Genomic DNA, 10414 nt, shown 5'->3' with positions numbered 1-10414 from the left:
AAATTAGTTTTTGTAGTGACCCATCCACTCCCAGTCTTTATTCAGGCCTAATTTGATGGTGTCCAGTTTGCAAATTAATTCCAGTTCTGCAGTTTCTCATTGGAGTCTGTTTTTGAAGTTTTTTTTGTTGAAGAATGGCCACTTTTAAGTGTGTTATTGAGTGTCCAGGGAGACTGAAGTGTTCTCCTACTGGTTTTTGAATGTTATAATTCTTGATGTTAGATTTGTGTTAGAGGGGACATGATAGCAGTTTTCAGGTATCTAAAAGGGTGTCATCAGGAGGAGGGAGAAAACGTGTTCTCCTTAGCCTCTAAGGATAGAACAAGAAGCAATGGGCTCAAACTGCAGCAAGGAAGGTTTAGGTTGGACATTAGGAAAAAGTTCCTAACTGTCAGGGTGGTTAAACACTGGAATAAATTGCCTGGGGAGCTTGTGGAATCTTCATCTCTGGAGATATTTAAGGGTAGGTTAGATAAATGTCTATCAGGGATGGTCTAGACAGTATTTGGTCCTGCCATGAGGGCGGGGGACTGGACTCTATGACCTCTCGAGGTCCGTTCCAGTCCTAGAATCTATGAATCTATTAATTTATTCTTTTGCATAGAGACTGTCCTGTTTGGCCAATGTACATGGCAGAGGGACATTGCTGGCACATGATGACATATATCATCTTGGTGGATGTGCAGGTGAATGAGTCCCTGATGGCCTGGCTGATGTGGTTAGGTCCTGTGAAGGTGATCAGCTCACCACGTGATCCACATCACTCTGAATGAGTGACCTGTCGGCTTCATTCTTTACCACTCCCCGTTTTGTGTCATCTACAAACTTGATCAATGATGTTTTCTTCCAGGTCATTGATAAAAATGTTAATAAAAGCAAAGTAATGCACACTGAAAAACATAATCCCAACTATATATCTAAAATGATAGAAACTAAATTAGCTGTTACCATTCATAAAAGGGATCTTGGAGTCATTGTGCATAGTTCTCTGAAAACATCCACTCACTGTGCAGCGGCAGACAAAAAAGTAATAGAAATGAGGACTGATTAGGAAATGGATAGATAATCAACCAGAAAGTATCATAATGCCACCATATTGTAGCCAATTAGTTCATTTTATCATCCATTTGTCATTGTATTATGTGATGTTATGGTCAATTTATATTCTCTTTCATATATAATCAACGTATGCTAAATAAATGTAAATTGTAGGATTATAGAAGTATTGGATTGCTAAGTATTTAAGAATGATGAGTGTCTATTAGCTATATAAATAAAGTATGGCTGAAACTCAAGGCCATACTAGGCTGTAGGCTTAAGAATGTGACATGAGTGAGTGACCTAGGAATAACCCTCTGGTTACAAGGTCACAAGGTCACTGAATAAGATTTGTCAATAGCTGAGGTTACGGAAAATGGATTGCAATAAACCGCAAATGTATTGTCTGAGACCACAAGACACCTGATCATAACATCTTTGAACGTCTGTCCAGACCACAGAGTACATGTTGTGCATAAAGGCAAATATGAATAAGAGGAACTCTGAACAACCTATAAAAATGGGGTACCCCAGCGTTCCTGGGGTGTGGAAGTACAAATAAGGGAAAGAGGGCTGCCACCTTCATGCATGTGCATAAGGTGGTAGGCGTAGATAGAATTACAATATATAAACGGTTCCCTGGTTGGATAAAAGTGGGAATACCCACTGGAAAACCCCCAGCAGGAACTATCCCTCTGCTGCTGATCAATTGGCGAGAGGTCCGTCGGATCCTAGAACATCTTTGAGCATGTGAGTATTGTTAGAGGGTTTTCCCTTCATCCCCTTCCTAGGTTCTTGTCATGCAGACGGAAAGCAGAAGACCAGAAGTCTGAGGTGCAGGCAATGCCATGTTTATTTGGGTTAGTTTCCAGCAAGCATATCCATAACTCTGATGCTGCAGAGTCTTGTGTCCCAGTGTCCCGTTGTCCCCGCTCCTTAGCAGGCATGATCATACCTGCAATGCACACCCTCAGTCCCAATTTATGGTCATGTTCCATTTTGGGGAGTCGTGAGTCTGGGGTCTTTGTCCCATCTCTTCCGTACCCCATGGGAGGGGTAAGGAGTGAGGCTGGGCTACGGTCAGGGACAGGCATTTCTCTGGCCTTTTAGTGTTTTATATCTTCCCCCAACCCCCCTTGCCCCTCTTGACTGGTTGACTGACCTTGCCTTAAGATAGGAGGTGAGGCAGTTTTCAAGTGTGCACTAACATATGATACTCCCGCCACGCCCGGTAACACTTCAACTGCTCTTATCTGTTCCCATTATACTAACAAACCCCTCTGGCTAGGCAGAAGCAGCATACATAGTGTCTTTGTCCTTTGTTTAAACACATGAGTAAAGATCCCTTTGTTCGCCCATATTAGTCAGAATAGATCAAGAATCAAACAGGCAAACAAGCAGAAACCACATCTTGTTTTTGGCATATCTCGTAACCTTTGCTTTCGCTCCATTTGATCAGCTATGTCATACTTTTGATTGGCATGTTTTTGTAAATTTGGGGGTTGTGATAGACCCAGGCCAGTTGGGTACAGCAGAGTAGCAGAAGGCAGATATACTGGCCACTGGATTAACAGTTTTCTGTTCCCTGACTGACCAGAGCAGGGGCTGCTCCAGGCTAATGAGAACACCTGTCTCTAATTAACCTGTAACGAGTCAGGTGAGGCCATTAAGCTAATGTGACCACCTGACTCTAATTAAGGCCCTGCTGATACTATACAAAGGGCTCACTCCAGTCAGACAGGGGAGAGCCAGGGAGCCAGAGGAGAAGAAGTGGGGCTGAAGGGCTGGTTACTGAAGACACCCTCAGACCATCGTTAAAGGAGCCCTAAGCTAAGGGTGAAGAAGGGAGAAGCAGAAGAGCGGTGGGGAAGTGTCCCAGGGAAATGTAGCAACTCTGGCAGTGAAAGGTTGGCTGCCAACAGCTGCTGCCATTAGGGTCCCTGGGCTGGAACCCGGAGTAGAGGGCGGGGCCGGGTTCCCCCCAACCCACCACTACAGGAACAGAAGTCAGGCCCCTGTCAGGACAGGAGGATAAAGTGTTCTGAAATAAGCCCCCAGGGACAACAGAGACTGTGGGAGTTCTCTCCCCAAACTCCTTGCAGCCTATGATGAAAAGGGCTCAATAGACTGTAACCCTGGCCCTAGGGAGAGAAGGGCTACGCGGAGGGTCACAGTGAGCCACTGAGGCTAGCGTAATCCACCTAGAAGCACAGGACCCACGGGAGCAAGGTCAGAGCTCTGCCACTATATATATACACTCTTATTATTTGTTCCCGTCTATGCATCCGAAGAAGTGAGCTGTAGCCCACGAAAGCTTATGCTGAAATAAATGTGTTAGTCGCTAAGGTGCCACAAGTACTGCTGTTCTTTTAGTAAATGTTAGTTTCACTGTAGCTGTTTGCAGTGCTGTAGCTGACTTGATCCCGGGCTGTTAGAGAGACAAGGTGGGGTGACTATTTACTTGCACACTGACCTGCCAGGGCCATCGACCCTCCTGGGCATCCTGCCCCCCTGTGATGCAACTGAACACTGCACAAACCAGGGAGCCATGTTAACATGGGACAAAGTGCACCTCTCCCACCCAAAACCAGGGAGAGAACCCAGGAGTCCTGGCTCCCAGTCCCCCTGCTCTCAGCTGACAGACCCCACTCTTTGCCCCAAGCCTGGGAAATAACCAAGGAGTCTGGATCTCAGCCCCCTCTGCTCTAATCTCTGGACCCCACTTTCCTCCCAGAGCCAGGGAGACAACCCAGGAGTCCTGGATCTCAGCCCCTCTGCCCTAATCACTAGACTCCACTCCCCTCCTAGAGCAGGTGACAGAACCCAGGAGTCCTGGCTTCCAGCTCCCTCTGCTCTAACCACTAGATCCCGCTCCCCTCCCGGAGCTGGGGATAGGACCCAGGAGTCCAGACTCTTTACCTGGCTGGGCTTGACTCTCCACTGCTCCTGTGGAGGGATGGAAATGTTGGGGAGACATGACAGAGTCAGAGACATTGGGGGAGGAGCAGCTCAGACTCCAGCGAGCGGAGCAGAAAGCCCCTGGTGGGGAGGGTGGAAGGTGGGGAAAAGGGCTGGAATACAAGTTCTGCCCATGATCCCCAGCTCCTCCCACAATGTCTATAGTCTGCCTCAAATCACAGATGGTGACTGTGTGTCAGTAGGTTTCTGAGTGAACGCTGACACCCTGCCACCCCCTTATTCACTATGGTGATATAATTATGATACGTTTTGTACAAAGTATGCCTTGTGATGTATCATTTTAAAAGTCTTCATCAGCTGAATATTAATACCCTGTTAAGTTGTATTTGTTGTTGTTGTATCTGGAATTATGAGGTTTTGCTATGAGTGTGGGACTGAAATATGTTGTGAGGTTGGGAACTCTCTTACCATGCGCTGGGGACGACAGCACCAGCAGCGCAGCCAGCTCAGAGCAGAGCCCCCCAATGCTGAGGAAGCCACGGCAAGTCTGAGCCCCTTATCTCCAGTCCCAGGGTTCTCTGGCTCGGAGCCCAGCGTTTTCCTCGTTAACTCTCTGATTTACAGGAAAGCAAAAGCAGAAGCTCATGGACCCTTGTCTGCCCCCCTCCGCCCCCATTGCGAAAGCTGCCAGGATGCTCGTGCACCATTGACCCATTTTGGCCAGCGTGGCTTAGCTGAGATCTGGTCCTTGCTGGGCCGTTCTCGGGAGAGGAGAAATCAGGGCTGTGACTCAGGCCTGCTCTGTGAGACCATCCCCAGGCGGGTTGCCACCTGCCCAGGTTTTCTCGGGAGGTAGCCGGGCCGAGCCGTCTGTCCGGTGCCCATGGCCAGCTGGAAACGGGCTGCGTGAGCAGGTCCCTGGAAGTGGTGAGGAGCAGGGGTCAGGGGGGTGCGGAAGAACGGGCCAGCTGAGGGGATCCTGAGCCCAGAGCACTGGCCAGGAGCATCCTGCCGCCGGCTGAGCTGCAAATAGGCAGCTCTCACAATGGGCGGCAGCGGGGAAATGAGGGTCCGGGAGCTTTTGCTTTCGCTTTCCTGTAAATCAGAGATTTAAGCAGGAAAACGCTGGGCTCCGAGCCAGAGAGCTGTGGGATCAGCGATAACGGGCTCAGAGATGCGGTGGCTTCCTCAGCACCAACACCCGCGGCTGGGGGCTGGCCAAAATCAGCCCCCACTCCAATGCAGTGCCTCCAGCTGGGCTTATAACCCACTGCCTCAAAGCCAGGGGCTGACTGCTCCGCTCGCTGGAGGCTGCGTGGGGCTGTCCTGACCCAGAGCTCCTGTGGGCTTGGCTGGGTGGAAAAAAAAGGTGTGGCCCCGAGAGAGCTTGGAGCAGCCCCCCTTCATCTCATGCTGGTGTCACTCTGAAACCTACTGATGCCTGGTAGCCACCTGTGGCTTGGGGTGGAGACTATGGGAGGAGCAATGGGACAGTGGGCGAGGCTTGCACTGCAGCCCTAGTTCTGTTCCCTGCACAAGTGCTAAGGAGAATCGAGACCAGCCAGGAACAGACTCAGGGATCCGGGGTTCCATCCCTGGTTCTGGGAGGAGAGTGGGGGCTAGTGGTTAGCGGACACACCAGATCTACTATGCTTTGGCTTCCCAGCTTCCTCTGCTGTCTCTGGCAACTCTCTGCCTGCGTGAGTGTGTGGGTGCAGGAGGGTATGAATGCGGTGAATGTGCGCATCCATGAACAAGCGTCAACCTTTTTCTGTTTGATCATAAAATCATAGACGTTAAGGGCAGAAGGGGCCATTATGATCATCTAGTCTGACCTCCTGCACAAGGCAGGCCACAGAATCTCACCCACCCACTCCTGTAACAAATCCCCAACCTATGTCTGAGTTATTGAAGTCCTCAAATTGTGGCTTAAAGACTTCAAGGTGCAGAGAATCCTCCAGCAAGTGACCTGTGCCCCATGCTGCAGAGGAAGGCGTTTAATAAAATCAGTATTAGTGTAACCCTGGGTTGGTTTCTAGTGAAATTGAGGTAACAAGATGTGTACACGTGAATACACGTGTGTATCTGCACGTAAGCGTGGGAGTCAGTTTCTACAGATTTCTGTATATAGGTCTCTGGACAGGCGCATGTGGTTCTGCTCTATGGATTTGTATTTGGGCTTCAGGAGTGGGCCTTGAATGGACTCATTGCAGCTGTGCTAATGTGTGGTCCTAATTCCACACGTAAAATTACAATATTGGCATTTATGAAATCAAAATATATTTTCATTTCCATAACCTACCACTTTTGGAATTAGAAAGTTGGCAACCCTACACCCAGATCTGGCTAAGAAAAGCTAAGAAAACTCCTTCCGTTCTCGGTTCTCCTGGGTATGGAGAAGCAGGACTTCGTACGTTTCTTATAAATAACCAGACAGCAGCAAAGAGAACAGCAGCCTCCAGCCGTGTCGCTGTCTCTCTCCTTGGCCCCGAGCTTTGACTCGCTGCTCAGGTCGAAAAGGGACAACAAGGGCCTGTGTCTCTTGGGACGGGGTTTCAGCTGTAGCAGAACAAGCCCCTCTTCTACCACCCACATGGGCACCAGGAGACTGGCTTGATCAGAGGGTGCCCGTTACTGGGGCGTTTTGGACGTCGTTAGGGTTGCCACGGTGGATCTAATCAATCCTTGTTACAGGCCGTCACCATCAGACCCCAGTCCTTGGCCTCGCGACAGAGCCATTCAGTCACCGCCCACATGCCCTGGGCATCAGCTCGGACCCCTGTCGGTTCTGCTTTCCCCGAAATCACTTGATTCCCAGCAGACTTGGGGCTGGGGAACAGAGACAGGTGTGTGAGGGGCCATCGAGGGACCGAGATAACAGGGCATTTTAAAGGAATTTGACTGCACTTATCTCATGGCCTGGGGGGTGAGGAGCAGCAAATCTCACCATTTCTGGTGTTTTAAAGCCCAGCCAGTGAGGCAATTTATATAAATGCCGGCCTGTTACCTTTATTCCCAGGCAGTGCTTGGGCATCGCCAGGCTGGGAGCTGCGCTGAGCCGGTCCCCTGCCGAGAGCATCTGGGGAGGCTGCTCCTTGGACAACAGCATGAGGAGGCATCTGGGTCCCCACTGGCCATGTTGCGGCTGGCGCTGCCCCTGTTGGAGGGTGAGGAAGGGGACCACGCCACGTGCTGCTTCCTTCCTTCCTTGGCAACATACAGGGCTGGGGAGAGGAGTCAGAGAGCAGAGCCCCCCCCCCCGGGGGGAGGGCAGGGGTGGGAGGGCGTGAAACATGGAAAGACAATCGTGACCGTCTGTGACTTAGTCCCCGGGGTTCAGTCTGGACTGGGGGACCGCGGACCCCTCCCCAACACACCAACCACAGCCGGCCTTCACATTGTGATGCCGATGTCAGGCCGTGTGGGGTGTGTGATGGGGCAGGACGGGGGATGGGGAGCCGCGCCCGGGACGGGATGGGGGACCTGCCGGTACGTCTCTCACCGGAGCTGCCCTTCAGTGCTCCTCCAGGCCTCCATCCCCCCGGGGCGGAGGCTGGTTACTGCGGGTAACCAGACTTTCAGTGTCCAGGTGGCTGGGACTGGACCCCAGGCTAGAGCGGAAGAGAGTGGGTCTGGGTGGCACTCCCTATGCACCCCCAGGGGGCTGGCCCAGACCCCCGGTACCCCCCTGGCTGTTCCTCTGTTCCCCCCCCCGGGGGGGCACACCTCACAGTTCGGGGACCACTGGCTCAGAGTCTATGGAATGTGTCTAGGCTGCTGCATGCATTCATTTCATTTGAAATGTGTTTCCCGTGGTATAAGGCGATATGTACGTTTGGCTTTATAACTGTCACAGTGCTCTCTTTTTGCTGGTTGGACTGTGACAGGGCTGGAGCTAGGAAACAGAAGCCGAGAGCCCCAGGTTCACCCTGCGTTAGTCCTAAAAGACAGTCAGTGCTGAGAGATTACTACAACTCTGCCACCTGCTGGAACCATGGACTGTAACTCATCTGTGTATCTAGCTTTGCCTGCTTTAACCGGTAAATAACTCTCATTGCTTCTGCCTAGTTAATACATCCTTAGTTCATGACAGGGCTGGCCGCAAGCATTGTCTTTGGTGTGAAGTCTGAGGTACAAATTGATCTGAGACAAGTAACTGGTCTCTTAGGACTGGGAGCAACCTGAATCTTTTGTAGTCTTTGGTGTGTAGCAACCACAAGCAGCCAGTCCTGCTTGCTTTCCCTCAGGCAGGACCTTCCACAGAGGCACAAGGGGCTGGCTTCCCTTGTCTGCCTAGGGGAAAGATCTTTGCCTAAGCAGGTTTCTCATCTATGTTCAGTTCCAGAAACTTCAGCCCCCACCCACACCCCTTGGTTGAAGGACACAACTTCCTCAGCTTGCAAGAGCTCTGTTCCTTTGGGTCTGTCTAGCGATGGAGGCCAAAGACGGTTTCTCTCCTGGCTTATATCTCCCAAAGGTCAATGAGCTTGTTTCAAGAGGCAGGACGGCTTCAGGCTGTTCTTCCTGCCTGCGGCTTCTCATCCCCCTGTGTGTAAAAGGGGCTTCCCTTGTTTTCATCCCACCAGGCTTAATTTGTATAGGAGACAGGTACCTAGCGCCCCCCTCCCCCGCAGTCTGTAAGAGAACCTGTGTCTCCCTGTTTGGCTGCAGCCTTTAAAGCATATCATAAAGTATCCACATTTCCTCGTATAGTGTTTATACAGACATTTCACAATGATATTAAGCACCAGGGGGTCATTTGTTTTCAGAAAAACCTCACCCCGTACTCTCGTATAACACAGCACTATTGTATCCAATCAGTTGATTCAGTTGATTATCACATGAAGTTCAGACCAGTAAATCTTTGCAATGGACCCTTCTGAAAAATAAAACCCAGAAGAGCTTCTCTCTCCTGCTGGGTGTAGACACCAGGCTGCCTTCTCCCCCGCTTCTCAGTGTGAGCTTTGATGGGTCTGTGTGCGGCTTAAATGTAAACTGAGGTAAACACACAGTCCTGCACTTAGGATCGATCTGTTTAACAACTCCCCCGGCATATGGGGTTTGAACTCATTTTAGTGACCATTCCAGTGTATGTCCATAACTCTTGGCACCCATCGCGTACATATATCACACAGGGATATGAATGGTCAGAGAGTTATCAGTTTTCAAATGATACCTCACAATGTGTATCTTGCACAAAGATTGTTACGGTCGTGTGTAGGGTGTGAATCCTGGGGTCTAGTGTCACTGCACACAAGGTCTGTTGGCAACAAAGATGAGGAAGAACTGGGGTGTGATGGGGAGCCAGTCTAGGAGGTGGGGGGACGGGGTTCAGATGACCAGTCGCAGAAGCACAACAAGGAGAAGGACCCTGGAAACGGTGGCAGACAGACTGGCACCATTCGGACTGAAAGTGGTAGTGAAGTTCACCACCTTGAAAGTCACACCAGGCACATTCTTCTGGATCCAATCGTTGTGGGCGTTCGGGCGGTTGTAGACCCCGGGGTAACCAGGAGCAACAGCAAGTTCATAAGGAGATGGCAAGCCTGCTGGACAGGGAATAATTAAAGAGTCAAACAGTCCCTGGGATGAGGAGGTCGTTTTGCTGACGTTTACAGGGAGCTCCTCCCGAGTGTGGGGGCAGAATGGGAGGAAGCACGAAGGGGCTTGTTTGAAGATTTAACCAGGGAGTGATGGGGGTTAGCATCATGGGCCATGTAACTGCGAACACTGTGTGCCCTTAGCCCAGGGGTGGGGAAACCGCCCTGTCTGCAGGCGCCGCACCTGGAGCTCCCATTGGCCGTGGTTCCCAGCCAATGGGAGCTGCAGGGGCGGTGTTTAGGACACAGGCAGCGTGTGGAGCCTCCTGGCTTTCCCTAGGCATAGAAGCCGGATTGGGGATGTGCTGCTGCCTCTGGGAGCCACACAGAGACACGGCACTCGCATTTTTGTCGCTCTTATCTGGACTCTCTGCAATTGGGCCACATCTTTCCTGAAAAGTGGTGCCCAGAACTGGACACAAGACTCCAGCTGAGGCCTAATCAGTGCAGAGTAGGGCAGACAAATCACTTCTTGTGTCTTGCTTACAATGCTCCTTCTCTTACCTCCATATTACAAGTGGCAAACAGAGGCAGAGGGAGACTAACCCCAGGTTTTTAAAAGGTATTTAGGCCACATAAATCCCATTGGTTTCAATGGGAATTAGGAACTGAAATCCCCTTAAAAAATCTGGCCCTAAGTGGTTTGCTCAAGATCACAAAGGAAGCCTGCAGTGGAGGCGGAATTTAAACTCAGACCCCTCAAGTCTTAGATGAGTGCCATAACCTCTGGCATCCTTCCTTTCTCCTGTGTGTGTCTAATGACGTGTTTCTGTCTATCTAACCCCAGACATAACCATGTCTCTGTCTATCTATCCCCATAGAAAAACATCCGTCGGTCTAGTGTCTACCTGTCTATC

This window comes from Mauremys mutica, chromosome 4 (genome assembly GCF_020497125.1).
Source record: "Mauremys mutica isolate MM-2020 ecotype Southern chromosome 4, ASM2049712v1, whole genome shotgun sequence".
Taxonomy (NCBI): domain Eukaryota; kingdom Metazoa; phylum Chordata; order Testudines; family Geoemydidae; genus Mauremys; species Mauremys mutica.
This window is presented reverse-complemented; position numbering follows the sequence as displayed.